The sequence below is a fragment of the Trichechus manatus genome, unplaced genomic scaffold (genome assembly GCF_000243295.1).
Source record: "Trichechus manatus latirostris isolate Lorelei unplaced genomic scaffold, TriManLat1.0 scaffold00174, whole genome shotgun sequence".
Lineage (NCBI taxonomy): Eukaryota > Metazoa > Chordata > Mammalia > Sirenia > Trichechidae > Trichechus > Trichechus manatus.
Genome location: NW_004444110.1, coordinates 39,671 through 57,601, shown reverse-complemented (window position 1 = coordinate 57,601; position 17,931 = coordinate 39,671). Strand labels below are relative to the sequence as shown.

The 17,931-nt window shown below is 39.6% G+C and overlaps 1 long non-coding RNA gene across 1 annotated transcript; it reads left to right on the top strand.

The window, feature by feature from the left end:
• The first annotated feature begins 1,159 nt into the window (after positions 1 to 1,159).
• On the top strand, positions 1,160 to 3,163 carry LOC111822408 (uncharacterized). The gene is made up of 4 exons (XR_002825679.1): positions 1,160 to 1,293; positions 1,558 to 1,698; positions 2,051 to 2,127; positions 3,109 to 3,163. It is a non-coding gene; the product is annotated as an uncharacterized LOC111822408 (long non-coding RNA).
• Positions 3,164 to 17,931: the final 14,768 nt, after the last annotated feature.

Genomic DNA, 17,931 nt, shown 5'->3' with positions numbered 1-17,931 from the left:
TTGTCCGATATAGTGCTGGAAGATGAGCCACCTAGGTTGGAAGGCACTCAAAATACACAGTGGCTGCAATAATGGACTTGAGCATACCAACAATTGTGAAGATGGTATGGGACAGGGCAACATTTTGTTCCATTGTACATGGGGTTGCCATGAGTCGGAGCCAACTTGATGGCAACTTAACAACAACAAGAAGTGATGTGTAGGTTGCTTTAAGAACACAGATGGACAATATCCCTAGGCTTTAGAAGTCAAGAGGACTACTTGGTAGAAGTAACATGTAAATGAACACCTGACAGTTGAGTAGAAGTTAGCCTGGCAAAGTCAAGAGACAGACCTAGGTCAGAGAGAGCATGATAAACTCAGATTTCTGAATGGAGTTTGAATTCAGGGTGCCATCTCCAGGGGAAGGCTTTCTCTCTCTCTCGGCTCTGGGGGAAGATCCTTGTCATCAGTCTTCCCCTGGTCTAGGAGCTTCTCAGAGCAGGGACCCTGAGTCCAAAGGACGTGCTCTTCTCCTGGCTCTTTCTGGGTGGTATGAGGTCCCTGTCCTCTCTACTCTATTCTCTCTTTTATTTCTCAAAAGAGATCAACTCAAGATACAACCTAATCTTGTAGATTGAGTCCTGCCTCATTAACATAACTGCCTCTAATCCTGCCACATTAACATCATAGAGGTTAGAATTTACAGCACACAGCATAATCACATCAGATCACAAAATGGTGGACAACGACAGAGTACTGGGAATCATGGCCTAACCAAGTTGATACACATTTTAGGAGAACACAATTCAATCTATAACAGGCAGAAAGCTGTGAGAAAAGAAAAACTCAAATATTTCCTACTAAAACAAGTGATAGAAAAGTGGTAAGACCGTACCCTATCAAAGGCTGAAAACTTGCCAGGTTCAGAAAAACAAGGCAGTCCCGTTGAGTTCTGGCTCTCAGAAGTTTCACTGTAATATACAGCATATGCAGTGTTTTAGGTGTATAAAATCCAAGAGAAAATCTAAATTCTGAAACATCTACCTCAAGGGTTTGTTACCCTTTATTTCAAGTCCTGTTAGTAGATAGGATCAATGAAAGGGTATATGAAATAATAAGAGTGATGGATATGGTGAACTGTCACTCAATATCCATTCCAAACTCCTTTCTGTTTTGCAGAAGCTGGAAAGTTAGAAACTAGATTTGTCTCCTTGGAAGCTGCGTTTGGGGATGTAATTTCACAAAGCGGATGCGTTTCTGCAAGATTTGGAAGATGAAGGAGAAGTAAAGGCTGAACTGCAGTTGCTGTTGGTGAGAATAATCATGGGGGGTGGGAAAGTGTAGATTTTACGGTAGCTTCCTGAACATGCTGTTCCCTGATCATGATAACCTCCTGATCATAGTAGTGGAGAAAGTTATAGAGAGGGGGAAGCCAAAACCATAGTTCCTATACGATCTTGCAATTAGGATTCTGGATATGACTTAGGTTCTACCAATGGGATGTCCTTATATGAGATCTGGACGGTAGAAATAAGGTGAGGATAATTCTTCTGCCTATGTTGTTTCTGTTTTAAGCATCACCTGGAAGTGGTATCTTCCTGATCCCGTGTCATTCTTACTGTCAGCTTCCCAAGGGTGGCGGCACTGGCTTGGTTCTGGGGTCAGCAGATGGAGCGGCACTTTCACAAATTGACAGATAGCCTCTGGATTGTAAGGGTCAGTCTCTCCTAATGTGTTCTTCAAGATGTTCGAGAAAGCTCATTCTTGAGTTTGTTTTTTGAGCCTTCACAGTGAGTCTGTAGGAAATTTAATAACCTCTATTAAGTCCCTTCCTGCTTATGTTAAATAGAAGAAAAAAAATCGGTTTTCTGTAATGAATCCTGACTGACAAAAATGCCTAGGGCAAATCTTGAGGAAAAATAATTCATGAAGTATTATAAGAGCAGAAAACTTCACCAGAATGAATGAGGTAATGGAAAAGAGTAAAATAACTGAATCACTATGTGGGTCAATGTTTTTAGGCTATGCACGTCTGTGGACCCTAAAATAATCTCATTTACCCCAAAAGGTAGAAGATCTCCTGCTTTGGAAACACCACTCTTATATTTAGTCACACATCTCTTCAACTGGGTCCTCCCAGTGAGGGTGAGTCATAATATTTTGCCTCTTCCCTGCCCTCTCTGTGTCTTCCCACATGTTTCTATGCAGCTTCAGAATGGCTCTAATATCAGAAATTTTGACATAATAGTGTCTTAGTAGGCATTAAACAAGTGCTCTTCATGAACACTTTCTAATTATTTAGCATATTTTTTGTACTGCTAGAGGAAGCCAATCAACAGAACATCATAGTTAGGCATAAATAGAATATGCTTTGCAGAAGGATTACTTTTCTGTTTTAGAATTGCAATTTTAGAAAATAGATTTTGTAACAATTACCATGTGTCTATTGTAAAGAAAACTTTAAGACTTAGGAATGAGCAAGAGATTACTGGATATCCTTTCAGTGGAATAGTGGAGCCTCCAGGGGACTGTCTGATTCTATGGCAGTTCCACATTTTTTATCACCTTGGAGATATTTTACAACTCTGTAAACTGTGGATAGCTGATAGCAATGCAAATAATTTTTGTCTATAGACATGCAAACAAATTCTATCAGGTGAAGAAAATAACTTTGAGTCCATTTGTAAATTCATTTCAGCATTCCCCTACTCCATTTAAATTAATGGTTCTTTGACTTCTCCTTTGAACAGGCTGGACATTGGCCTGGTTTCTTCATAAATTAATGAGTTAAATAAAATTGTGGATATGTGTTCATTTTATATCTGTATAAGAGTCATAATTTTATTATTTTCTTTTAAAATCTTTTAATATTATCATATGCAAATTTAAAATGGAAGTTTATTTTTTTTAAAGGCTTTTATTGGTATGGGTATTTTTTTCATCTTAAACTACAATAGTTTGAAAACACAACTGCTAATATCTACCTAATACCATCGTGATTATTACTGTGATTAAAAAACCACACAAAAACCCTACAAAACTCTGATTTGATCTGCTGAGAAACGAAGAAAAAGAGAACAAATTTGCATGACTATTTTAATACTTTATTTAATTGTGTTTTTTGAGGCACCTAATGGCTGAGGTGGAAACCCTGGTAGCATAGTGGTTAAGTGCTACGGCTGCTAACCAGAAGGCTGGCAGTTCAAATCCACAAGACGCTCCTTGGAAACTCTATGGGCCAGTTCTACTCTGTCCTATAGGGTCGCTATGAGTCGGAATCGACTTGACGGCGGTGGGTTTGGTTTTTTCTTTTACGGCTGAAGTAATTTCATATATACTTATTGGCTGTTGATATTTTATACATAGACAATCTACCCAGAGCAAACTCTGTTCCAAAGGTGTTACATGGGGTGATTTTTAGTTGTGGAGACTGCCTAAGGCAGATCCTAAGCAGAATTGTGAGGTGGCAGAATCACACATGTTGTTTTTATGCAACACCTGCTGACTACCTCCCTATATCCCCAAGCAGATTCTTTCTCCTTCCTCTTATTGAAGCCGTTTCTCCCAGGTGGGTCTCTATCTGCCTAGGAAATGTGGAAATCAGAAAGAGATATCTGAACTTGCTTCAAATTACTGCAAGGTCACTAATAATATGACCTGGGCAAGTTAATACACTTTCTGACTTTCGTTTTCTTCATCTTTGAAGAGGAGATAACAACCTGTAGAAGGTTGCGGTATTAGGTGACGCCTACACGGTGCCTAGCTCAATCTGGGCTTATTCCCTTCTTTTTCTGTCTCATCCATAATGATCACAGTTGTAGCTTGGCAGGGGAAGGGTATAGTCCCAAGTACAGTAAACACGGTTTTTAAATGCAAACTCTTATGGATTGAATTGTGTCCCTCACGTTTCAAAAAAGAAACATGAAAGTCCTAGCCCTTGTACCTGTAAATATGACCCTGTTTGGAAATAGGGGTTTTCTTTTATGTTAATGAGGTAATACCAGAGTAGGGTGAGTCCTAAGCCTCATCACTAGGAGTGGTTGTTATGGATTGAATCATGTCCCCCCAAAATGTGTGTTGCAAATCCTAACCTATGCCTGTGATTATAATCCCATTTGGGAATGGGTTGTCTTTGTTATGTTATTAAGGCAGGATTAGTGTAGGGTTATCTTGAGTCAATCTCTTTTGAGATATGAAAGATTAATCAAGCGAGCAAAGCAGAGATAGGGAAAGACTGATGCCAAGCCACATGGAGATCTCCAAGGAACAAGAAAGCAGTAGCCGAAGAGACAAGGACGTTCCTCCAGAGCCGACAGAGAGAGAAAACATTTCCCTAGAGCCAGCACGCTGAATTCGGACTTCTAACCTCCTAAACTGTGAGATGAGAAAATAAATTTTTGTTTGTTAAAGCCGTCCACTTGTGACATTTCTGTCATAGCAGCACTAGATAACTAAGACAAAATTTGGTACTGGAAGAGTGTGGTGCTGCTCTAACAGATACTTAAAATGTGGAAGTCGTTTTGGAATTGGCTAATGAGTAGAGGCGGGAAGAGTTTTTAGGAGCCCTGGTGGCACAGTGGTTAAGAATTTGGCTGCTAACCCAAAGGTCGGCAGTTCAAATTCACCAGCCACTCCTTGGAAACCCTACGGGCAGTTCTGTAAGGTTGCTATGAGTTGAAATAGACTTGATGGCAACAGGAATGGTAATAGTAAAAGCCTAGATTGCCTTGAACAAACTGTTAGAAGAATTACGGATGTCAGAGGCAATTTTGGTGAGGGCTCAGAAGGAAGTCAGAAGGAAGTGAGGAGAGCTATAGAGAAAGTCTCTATTGTCTTAGAGAATGCATATGGTGTCAGCAACAGAATGTTGTTAGAAGTGTGAACGTTAAATGTGCTTCTGGTGAGGCTTTAAAAGAAAACAGTGAACATGTGATTGGACAATGGAGGAAGGGTGATGCTTTGTATGCGTTGGCAAAGAGCTTGTCTGAATTATGTTCAAATGTTTGTTGGAAGGTAGAACTTGTAAGTGGTGAACTTGGATATTTGGCTGAGGAGATTTCTAAGTAAGCTCTCAGAAGGACTGATAACTTGGATTAGAGCAAGGAACAAAAGGAAAGTTTCCATGCAGATTTGTGATGTGTTGAGCCAAACAGGGTTGCCTGGTTAATGACCACAGAGACAATGAGTTACAGGTGAGGTAGGCGATACCTACCTCATAGGTGAGGGCCTTGCTACCCCAGCACCAGTGGAAGGGGGCTATGCATGCTCTCAATTCTCTTATGTCTCCAGAGGCTAGGCAGTTGGCCTTTTGAGCACCATCACTGACCATTCGCATGCATAAAGGGAGAATAACAGGTAGGGTTCCTTACCTGGGCCCAATCCCAGGATGTGTTCAGCTGCTCCCAGCTCAAGGAGGCTTCTGTGCATAATGGGAAAAGGATGAGGAGCTCGTACACCCCACAATTTTCTGTCCATGTCTATGCCCATTGATGGTGCTGGTAGTCTCCAAGTCCTTTGCTGGACATCTGGGAGTTCTTACCTTTCTGACTTAACTATACAATTCCTAGCTTGCTTGCAGGTTTACCCAATTCTACTTTACCATTAAGCCCCTATTTCCTTAATACATTGACAGTTTTCAATTTTACCTGAACCCTGTGACCCTGGAAAACAGAAATGGTTAAAGTAGTCTCCCTCCCATTTTGTGATCTGGAAAATGACTGACCAAGATGGCCTTAACATTCTCCTCAGCTTGACTAAACTTTAGGCAGACTTTTTCCTGACTCTAGGCCTCTGACCTTCCTCTCTCCCAGGTCCTTACAGAATCCACTTGGAAAATATTCCATCTGGTCTCAACAGTAAACTCAAGAAATAACTTCATGTGATCAGCACACCCCATTCCTTAACCCTAACATCCTTCAGTACTTCAATGTTTTTCCACTAGCTCATTCCAGACTCTTCTGCTCTCTGCTTCAGCAGAATTAGAGCTTAGACTTATATCTGGTCTCTCTACCTGCTGTAACAGTCTCTTTCCCCTCTAGTGATCTTTGCCCCCTAGTCCTTTCCTTCCCTCCCACCTTTTGCAATAATTCTTTTTGAATAATGTCATCTTTTCTTGTTTTAATACTGTCTGATACAATTTTTCTTTATTGTAAGGATTAAATAACATATTTGAGAGCACAAGCCCAGGGTCTGGCACATGGGAAGTGCTCAATAAATATTTGTTGGAATTAAAACTAAGTGTTATTTTATTTATTAGATCCATAAACCATTCTTTGAAATGTCATGGAGTGAATAGCTTCATGAATAGCTGACAGTCCCATGTGCTTGAGCTTCAATCTCTGGACCCTGGTCTGCTCTTAGCTGGTTCTTGACCAAGCCCTGCTACGATGTTAGTTAACCTCTTGTTTTGTTGGCTGCCGTCAGGTTAATTCCAACTCATGGTGACCTTACATACAACAGAACAAAACACTGCCCAATCTTTCATCATCCTCACAATCACCAGCATGTTCGAGTCCATTGTTGCATCTATTGTGTGGATCCCTCTCACTGAGGGTGTCCATACCCTTGCTAGCTCTTCACTTCACCAAATCTGATATCCTCCTCCGGCAACTGATTCCTCCTGAAGACCATCCAAATCAAGCAAGTTGGACAGTGTTGTATTGTGATTCATAAGGTTTTCAGTGGCGAATTTTCAGAATTAGATCCCCAGGCCTTTCTTCCTAGCCTATCTTAGTCTGGAAGCTGAAACCTGCCTACCAAGGTTGATCATGATGGTAATTGAAATACCAGAGGCATCGCTTCCAGCATCACAGCAACACACAGCCTACCACAGTGGAGTTAACCACTAAGGTATTAAAATGAACTGCTAATATGTGTTCCCCCCAGGGATCTCTGCATTTTAAATGGTTTTAGGGAAGACCTCATAATTGCTCTGTTCTTGAGAGCCTACAGTGCTGACTGGCAAAAATTTCTCTCTCCCACTTCCCTCCTCGTAGGCTAGTAAACAGTGATGTGGCCAAAACACAAGAAATGAAAAGAGGTATAGATGGTCACATAGCTCGTAGATGGAAGCTGATCGGGTATTTATTTATTTTGAGAGGTAAAAATGCTGAACACCTTCTAAGTTTAAATGATTAATCTTAACACTTCTTACTTTTATGTAACATATCCTAAATGTCTTCTCAGATCAGATGGAAAGAATAATAGGAATAAATAATTATTGCTGTTTTTAGTAGAAGAAAATAGACTAAACTGAGAAATGCAAGTTTACTTTTAAAGTGTTTTGACTTCTTTCTTTTTCTTTTTCACATTTTCAAGCGATGCATACCAATGAATCAGAAAATAAAAATGAGTATTTCGCCGAAGTGTACAAAACAGAACTAATAATGAACAAGCAAAACCACTTTGGTCTTTAGTCTCAATAGAAATTAATTGTTCCTGTAATAATTCAGGGAAACAGGTTTTTGATAGACTTAATTTCAGTATTATGTCTTTGGGTTCTCAAACATACTAATCAGAATTTTATCAAACCTGAGTTCCCTACACATGAGCAAATCAGAGATTATGTAATCACAGCAGTTAAATTCTTCCCACTGAGCAGAAAAAAGCATTAAATGTAATTTCTGATTGCTCTTTTAATATTCCCCACAGTTCCAAGTATAATGGAAATACAGTGGAACTCTGATTAATAAATCTTTTAGAAATGAAACTCATTTATAAAAAATGAGTTCAAGTTAAAAAAAAAATTTCAAGTCAAAATTTATGCATTCTTTCAAAGCAAAGTTGCACGATGTAAAAGTCTGAATGGCAAAACCCTTAAGTAGGTTCTAGCAGCTGCTTCCAGCTGAAGATTCATTAAGTTTGAACTAGATAAAGTTTTTAAACTTTATCTGCTACTTGCACATTTCCCTGTTTGTGTCATATGAAAAAAAATTTCTTTACCTTTTGTTTTGCTAATTTTCTGTAGTAAAATAGGGAAGGTGCTGATATCATTCATTTAAATACACTGTCTATATTTAAATCTGAGTGTGTTTTGGGGACCCCCTGAACTTGCAGTTAGTATCAGGGTAAGGGTGGTCTTGGAGACTGCTCTCTAAGTTTGCTCACCTTTATTTCCTTTTAATGCCCTTAATTTTCAGTTTTGTACAATCTATTCGGGACATCTATAAGCAGGCAGGAAGATATTTAGTGGGACAGGCGAGATTCATGAAATCACATTTGTCCTGTTAAGAGATCTAATCCCAGAAGCTACAGGGAGTAAACATGTCTGTTCCCTTTGAGTTTTGAAACATGGAACTGCCCTTCCCCACCCACAGCCTGGTCTTCTAACGGGCTCCCTCCTTCTAGATCTTTTCTCAACTGCTTTCTTACTTCACCTCCAAGCACTGGAAGCAGGATGGTGGGGTGGAAAGGGCTTTGGGACGACATTGACCTGGGTTTGAATCTACACTCTTACTTTATAGCTGGATTATAAAATACAGTTTTCTTATCTGAAAAAAATGACAATACTTTCTGGCCTGAGATAATACTTCCAGGCAATGAGATCCAACCACCCAACCCATTGCCGTTGAGTCGATTCTGACTCATAGTGACCCTATAAGACAGTAGAACTGTCCCATAGGGTTTCCAACGTGGATTTGAACCACCAGCCTTTTGGTTAGCAGCCATAGCTCTTAACCACTATGCCACTAGGGTTTCCAGGCAATGAGATAGAGGAAATGTATACGAGGCTTCTGACACATGTAGACATTCAATAAATGACAGCTGCTATTATGCACACCCTTTACTTAACATAATCCATCTCTCTGTCCCAAGATTGCCAGTTCAAACTTTCTGTTTCCTAGAACATCAGACATTACTTTTGTTAGTATTTAATGCTATTTTTCTGAACCCCTAGACTGTGTGCTTATATGTTATATAATTTTATAGTAAAGAATTTGACCTTGCCCAAAAAGAGGTCTGGCCTTTGCCCTAGGCACCTGGGGACCTTGGGCAAGCCAGATAGTAACAGTGTGATTAGGGTGGGGGCTTTGGGTCATATGGTATCGGTGGACCTGGAGACCAGATGAACCACATGGGCAACCAATCAGTCATGCGTATGTAACAGAATCCCAAAAAACTCTGAACACCAAGGCTTGGGTGAGTTTCCTGTGTGCATTGTTACACATCGATAGATACCAGGAGAATAACATGTCCTGACTCTACTTGGAGAGGACAATGGAAACTCCACATTTGGTACTTCTCACAGACTCTATCCTGTGTGCTTCTTCCCTTGGCTGATTTTAATGTGTATCCTTTCCTTATCCTGTAATAAACCATAACAGTGAGAATAATAGCTTCTGTGAGTGCTCTGAGTCCTTCTAGTGAATTATTGAACCTGAGGATGCTTTGGAAACACCCCAAACTTGCATATGGTATCAGAAGTGAGGGTGGTCTTGGGGACTGTGTCCTCTACTTCCACTGTTTAGGCAAACTTACGGTAATAATTTAACGTTATTTTATCTTTAGTAATTAAAACTTTAATAGATATATCCTTGGGAGTCTATTTTTCGTAAACAGAGGCATGAGTATACTGAGTACACATAAAAATCAATTGATTATCTGAGTTCAGTAAACAATAGATTTTATTGTCCTGAGCCAGAAGAAGATGAAAATGTATCTTTTGGGAAGAGAAATTAGAAGACGTTCTTTTTTATTTTTTAGATTGTAGATCTGGAAGATAGGTTTTAAAGCACATGTTCTTTCAGATGTGGAAATGAAGCCCAGGGAGCTAAACTGCCTTGGCTTATGCAATTAGCTAGTGTCAGATCCCTGCTAGAGCCAAGTGGCCTGATTCTTAGCTCAGTCCCAGGACTACTATTTCTCTTTGCTTTTTGACCACAGGCATTGTTACCCTGTCCACTACAAATGGTTCTTTCCATCTGCTGGGCTGCTGGAAAAACGTTCCAAAGTGTGATCTAGAGAAAAAGATGTGGGCAGGCTCTAGTCCATCCTTGACCCCCATCTTCTGTTATATGCTTTAGAATTCTGCATAGACATTCTTCCACTCTTTGAGAATCAGAGACAAATTGCTCTAATTTGAGAACCCCAAAATACTCATCTGTTTTCTTTAGAGCTATTTGTTTTACCTCTTTTATCTCCGGCTGCCTTGATTGCTCTTTTAGCTAAAAGTCATGGATGTGTGGATACTTAGAGTAACTAAGTATGAGAATGTTCTTTTCTTCTTATGGCCATGGCTTGCTATACTTGCTTTACTTTGATCTTTATTAATGGGCTACCAGGTCTAAACTGTGTTTACTTTTTCACCTGCAAATTCACCTGAGAGAGCACCACTGTTTCTCTAAGGAGAATGTAGCTGTGTATATGCTTCCCCTTTTTCAATGCCCAAAAGGCTTTGGCACTTAAAAGTTTTGAGGAATACTCCATATAATTCAGGAAATATAAGTCTCTCTGTAGTATCTAAAACTATAAACTTGACATTTAGCATAAGAAATAAACCCTCTATAGTCCACACACACATACACACACACTATGTGCATATATATATAACAAAGCTAAACCCATTGCCATTGAGTCGATTCCGACGCATAGAGATCCTACAGGACAGAGTAGACCTGCCCCGTAGGGTTTCCAAGAAGTCGCTGGTAGATTCAAACTGTTAACCTTTTGATTAGCAGCTGAGCTCTTACCACTGCACTACCAGGGCTCCATACACACACACACACACACACACACACGCACACACGCGCATGCACACGTATATATGAGCCCATGGGTGGTGCAAACTGTTAAATGCTCGACTACTAGTCGAAAGTTTGGCAGTTTGAACGCATCCAGAGGAGCCTCAGAAGACAGGCTGGGCTGTCTGCTTCCCAGAGCTCACAGCCTTGAAAACCCTATGGTGCTGTTCTACTCTGCACACATAGGGTGGCCAGGAGTAGGAACTGACTCAATAGCAACTAAGGACAACGACATGTATATATAAAATTCAATGAAAGAAACAGTACTGTGAGGTAGAAGACTTAGATGCTAGTCTTATCTTTCTTCTAGAACGATTTTTCTGTGTAACATCTGGGTTTTTAATGATAAAACAAGGTGACTGAATGTGGTAAATGGTTCTCAAACTTGTTTAGAAGTGGAGTTTCTGGAAGTCAGTATAAGTTTGTGGGATACTGTTATGGATTGAATGGTGTCCCCCCAAAATATGTGTTGGAATCCTAACCCTTTTACTTGTGGATGTAATCTCATTTGGAAATAGATTTTCTTTGTTATGTTAATGAGACCATATCAGTATAGGGTGTGTCTTAAACCTAATCACTTTTGAGTCATAAAAAGAGCAGCGTAAACACCAAAAAACAAAAAAACCACTGCCATCGAGTCTATTCCTACTCATAGCAACTCCATAGGCTTTCCAAGGCTGTAAATCTCTGTGGAAGCACATTGCCACATCTTTCTCCCAGGGAGCTGCTGGTAGTTTCAAATCACCTAACTTTTGGTTAGTAGTCGATCACTTTAGCCACTGCAACACCAGGGCTCCTAAACACAGAGACTAGCGAGTACCAACTGGGAGGATAGATGTCACATGAAGATCACCAAGGAATTGAGGAACGCCAGCGCTATAGAAGCAGAGGACATGAGGACCTTCCCCCGGATTCTTCCCAGAGCCCTGAAATCAGACTCCTAGTTCTCCTGAACTGTGAGAAAATGAATTTCTCTTCTTTAAAATCACCCACTTGTGATATTTCTTTCACAGCAGCACTAGGAAACTGAGACAAATACTGGTGTATTTCATTTCCTTAAATTAACAGATAATAAATTTACAAGCAGAAAAACTAGGTGATATGTAATAATAAATCACAACCACAGTAACTCATTTTATAGGTGTCTATTCAATTTGTCATAGGATGACTCTTAATAGTGTATGTAAATGATAGTATGACCAAAAGTTTGAAGCAAAATGATTGAAGCTTGAAATTTAGAATATTTTATTCTCTGATTTTTTTTTTTTTACATCAAAGGAAATGCCAGTGTCCGATATTAGATTTAAACTCCTTTGTCCAATGTGTTGAAGACAGAGATTTTTAAAGAAGTGCTGTTTAAGAAACTCTAAACTGTATCTCCCAGCTCTAAAATGTCCCTATATGTCCATTGCTTCTTGATCAAATGCTACTTGTTCTGATTCAAATTGCTCTCCAGTTTGCAGATACCAGGTAGGTATTTTATAACTTCTTGTAAACACTAATACAAAACTTCGAAAAGGATCACTATTCAAGGTGGAAATTGTTCTCTGGACCAAAGCTTCCAGAACACAGTGATGCCTCCCAGTGTTGCTCAAATCTCTCCATGGAAACACTCCTTCCCACAGAGGACAGGAAAGGTGCACCCCAGGACCTGAGCTTTCTGAGGCCCATTACAGGTGCATGATATCTTTGAAATCTGGATCCTATCTCTAAAATTTTATAAAAACATCTTATACAAGTTTTAAGTGATTTATCATCAGGGGAAAAAAAAAAAAAAACAACCTATAGTTGGGACTGTGTTCCAGATAGCTATGCTGTTCATCCTGAGACACTACCCCACTGGGGCAGGGGTGAGGGTGCATGTTCTCAGATTCACCAGCCTCATCTTGGCTCAGGATCCCTTTTTAATTCATGTAGCATAGACCCACCATCCACATACCACTGCAAAGCCAGAGAAATGTTCATTTCATCTACAGTCAGAACACTGGTAGCCCTGTTCCAGACTAATTGCTGTGAGCAGGGAAAAGTAAAACTAGGACATTGCTAAATGTCAGGTTCTGTGTCCAGATTAAACACTGGGCTGCTTGCTTCCACGTGTTCAGTCAGTTCCTAAGTGACTCACCTCTGCATCACTCCTTTTTGTGAGAATAAAAACATAAACTAATTTTTTTCCCAAATAGAGAGGAACTTCTCTCTCTCTCTTTTTTTTTTTTTTTTGATGCCTAAATCCTTGTTGAAAGGAAACAGGTAAAAAGGCATAAAAGGGGAGGGATAAGTGAAAGATCTGTGGAACAGACCATCAATTGCTCATATGCAAGTTCAAGTTGAAGTTGAAGAAAATTAAAACAAGTCCACGAGAGCCAAAGTATGATCTTCAGTATATCCCCCTTGAATTTAGAGGCCATCTTAAGAACAGATTTGACCCATTGAACACTAAGGGCTGAGGACGAGATGAACGGTGGGATGGTATCTAGGACATCATACATGTAGAAAGCAAAAAGTCATTAAAAAGATAGAAAAGAAAAAAAAAAAAAGACCAAAATTAACGTCAGAAGAAACTCTGCAACTTTCTCTTGAACATAGAGTAGCTAAAGCAAATGGAAGAAATGATGAAGTAAAAGAGCTGAACAGAAAATGTCGAAGGCTGGCTCAAGAAGACAAAGTAAAGTAGTATAATGAAATATGCAAAGACCTGGAGTTAGAAAGTCCAAAGGGAAGAACATGTTCAGCATTTTTCAAGATGAAAGAACTGAAGAAAAATAATTGAAGCCTTGAGTTACAGTCTTGAAGGATTTTGTGGGCAAATATTGAATGATGCAAGAAGCATCAAAAGAAGATGAAAGGAATACACAGAGTCACTGTACCAAAAAGAATTGGTCGATGTTCAGCCATTTTAGGAGATAGTATATGATCAAGAACCAGTGGTACTGAAGAAAGAAGTCCAAGCTATAGTGAAAGCATTGGTGAAACACAAGACTCCAGAAATTGACAAAATACCAATGGAGAGATTTCAACAAACAATGCAACACTGAAAGCACTTATTCTTCTATGCCAAGAAATTTGAAAGAGAGCTACCTGGCCAACCAACTGGAAGAGATCCATATTTGTGCCCATTCCAAAGTAAGGTGATCCAACAGAATTTGGAAATTATCTAACAATATCATTAATATCACACAAGTAAAATTTTGCTGAAGTAATTCAAAAACAGTTGCAGTAGTACGTCGACAAGGAACTGCTAGAAATTTAAGCAGGATGCAGAAGAGGCGTAGAATGAAGGATATCATTACTCATGTCAGATGGATCTTGGCTGACAGCAGGGAATACCAGAAAGATGTTTACCTGGGTTTTATTGACTATGCAAACGTGTTTGACTGTGTAGATCATAACAAATTATGGATAACATCGCTAAGAATGGGAATTCCAGAACACTTAATTGTGCTCACGAGGAATCTGTACATAGATCAATAGGCAGTCATGTGAACAGAACAAGGGGATACTGCATGGTTTAAAATCAGGAAAGGTGTGCGTCAGGGTTTTATCCTTTCACCATACTTATTCAATCTGTATGCTGAGCAAATAATCTGAGAAGCTGGACTATGTGAAGAAGAATGTGGCATCAGGATTGGAGGAAGACTCATTAACAACCTGCAATATGCAGATGACACAACCTTGCTTGCTGAAAGTGAAGAGGACTTGAAGCATTTACTGATGAAGTTTAAAGACTACAGCCTGCAGTATGGATTACACCTCAGCATAAAGAAAATAAAAATCCTCACAACTGGACCAATAAGCAACATCATGGTAAATGAGAAAAGATTGAACTTGTCAAGGATTTCATTTTACTTGGATCCACAATCAATGCCCAAAGAAGCAGCAATCAAGAAATCAAAAAATGTATTGCATTGGGCAGATCTGCTGCAAAAGACCTCTTTAAAGTGTTGAAAAGCAAAGATGTCACTTTAAGGACTAAGGTGTGCCTGACCCAAGCCATGGTATTTTCAGTTGCCTCGTATGCATGTGAAAATTGGACAATAAATAAGGAAGACCAAAGGAGAATTGTTGTATTGAAATATGATGTTGGCAAAACATATTGAATATATCACAGACTGCCAAAAGAATGAATAAATCTGTTTTGGAAGAAGTACAGCCAGAATGCTCCTTAGAAGCGAGGATAGCAAGACTTCATCTTACTTACTTTGGACACAGAATCAAGAGGGATCAATCCCTGGAAAAGGACATCATGCTTGGTATAGCAGAGTGTCAGTGAAAAAGAGAAGGACCCTCAATGAGATGGATTGATACAGTGGCTGCAACAATGGGTTCAAACACAGCAATGGTTGTGAGGATGGCACACAACCAGGCAGTGTTTAGGTCTGTTGTATATACGGTTGCTATGAGTTAGAACCCATTAGATGGCACCTAACAACAACAACAAGTGAAAATTCATGCTAATTAGTACTTGTTCTCTTTCCAAGGTAGTATTTATAAAATAACTTGAGCCATTAATGAAAACTGAAATATTTTAAGTCTCCCTAAAACATTACTGAAATATTCAGATAATTGACATGATAAATATACCTTATCCTGAATGAGATGATTACCTCATGTTTTCATTTTACTTTCAGTGTGCAGATCAACATCAAATGTCTAAGATACATTGTCTTATTTACAAAAAAAAAAAAAAAAAAGATGGGGAAATGAGGGAGGAAATTGCTTATATATCTGTTTTCTAATTTTTAGATTACATTAATAGACACATGAAAGTAAAGTGTGCCCTAGATTAGTGTGCCTCCACTACCACCCTGCAATTTCTCGTTCATTCAACAATATTTTGGAAGTACTTATGATCTTTAAGGAAGTCCCTGTGTGGTGCAAATGGTTAATGCTCTCAGCTGCTTATGAAAAATTTGGAGGTTTGAGTCCACCCAGAGGTATCTTGGAAGAAAGGCCTGGCAATCTACTTCTGAAAAATCAGCTATTGAAAGCCCTAAGGATTACACTTCTACTCTGACACACACATGGGGTTACCATGAGTTGAAGTTGACTTGACAGCGCTTTTTTTTTTAAATGATCTTTAAGAGACTGCTGTAGGTACTGGGGATACAGAGTGAATAAGATAAATCCACAGTCTCAAGCAGCAGATATACCAGAGGAGAAAAAGGGGCCATACAATGCCAGAAAGTGATTAGTGCTACACAGAAAAATAAAGCAGCATAAAGGGACAGAGAGTGATTGGGCGAGGCTTTTCAAAAAGAGTGGTCAGAGAAGGCTTTTTGAGGACATGATATTTGAGCAGCCATCTGAAGAAGTAAGGGAGAAAGATTTGCGGAGATCTAGGCAGAAGATGTTCCTGGCTCCAGGAGGAACTTGGTGTAGCTAAGGAAGAGCAAGAAACCACCGCGGCTAAAGCAGAGTGACCAAGGAGGTCAGTGGTCAGAGATGAGCTTGAAGGGCTAAGCAGAGGCCAGACCATGCAGGGCCTTGAAGGGATTTGATCATTTTTTTAAATTTTAAGTATAATGGGAAACTACTGGAAGAATTCAAGGAGGGAAGAGATGTGATCCTCTCTATACTTTAAACACTGTGCAGAAGCAGAAGCAGGGAAATCGCTTACGTAGCTGTACAAGTCATCTGGACGAGATGCTGGTGGCTTGAACTGAATTGAAAGATGTGACTATGGTGAGAAATGGTTGGTTTGGGTGTATATTCTGAATGTAGAGCTCACAGATGGGCTGGTAAATTGGATACAGCGTGTGAGGTGAATCTGTAGCTCAGGGGAGAGGCCAGGGCTAGAGATGGACATTTGAGAGTTATCAGTCTATTAATTACATTTAAAGTCATAGCTCTGAATGCAATCAGCAGGGAATTAGTGTAGATAAAGAAGAGATAGGAAGTGATGCCTATCCCTGAAATATTCTAAAATAGAGAGGTCAAGGAAAGGAGAAGCATTCACAAAAGCCAAGTAGAAGGAGCAGCAAGTTTAGGTAGAAGAAAACCTAAGGAAAAGAGTGATGTACTAAAGCTAAAGAAAGTATGCCAAGGAGGAAGTAATAAGTTTTATCAAATGCTGCCAAATGGTTGCGTTTGATATAAACCAAGACTTGACTATTGGATTTGCTGAGATATAAATTGTTCATGATCATGTCAAGGATCGTTTCAGTCAAGAAACAGAAAAGAATTTTAACTAACTTCCCAAGATCACCCAGCTGAGGTGTTGTAGGGCTCAAATGAACAGCTCAGCTGCTAACCAAAAGGTCGGCAGTTTGAATCCATAAGCCGCTCCTTTAACCCTATGAGACAGTTCTACTCTGTCTGTAGGATCGCTATGAGTCAGAATCAACTTGACGGCAACGAGTTTGGTTTTGGTTTTAGTCTTAAATGTTCCAGTCTTCTCTCCTATTATGCAGCTTTAAAGGGTATGTACTCAGCTGAGATAAGCTCTACTTATCCAGCTTATTGAAATAATAGTAATTGAAATAATAGTAATCATCATCATCATCATTGCCATCATTTATCGAATGTTTACAATGTGCTAGGCCCTGTGTTTGATATAAGTGTATACAGATGTAATCTTGTCATTCTATCAACTTTGAGAGGTAGGCATTTATTCCCATTTTACACATGAGAAAATGAAAGCATCTCCGAGGCTTTATGCTTTATACTTTTTTGTTGTTGTTAGGTGCTGTCAAGACTCATAGTGACCCCATGTACAATAGAACAAAACACTGCTCAGTCTTGCGCCATCCTCACAATTGTTGCTGTGCTTGAGCCCATCTTGGCAGCCACTGTGTCAGTCCATCTTCTTGAGGATCTTCCTCTTTTTTGCTGACCCTCTACTTTACCAAGCATGATGTCCTTCTCCAGGGACTGGACCCTCCTGATAACATGAACAAAGTACGTGAGAAAAAGTCTCACCATCCTCACTTCTAAGGAGCATTCTGGCTGTACTTCTTCCAAGACAGATGTGTTCGTTCTTCTGGCAGTCCATGGTATGTTCAATATTCTTCACCAACACTGTAATTCAAAGGCATCAATTCTTCTTCACTTTTCCTTATTCATTGCCCAGCATTTGCATGCGTATGAGGCAACTGAAAAAACCATGGCTTGGGTCAGGTACACCTTAGTCTTCAAATTGACATCTTTGCTTTTCAACACTTTAAAGAGGACTTTTGTAGTGGATTTGACCAGTGCAATACTTTGTTTGATTTCT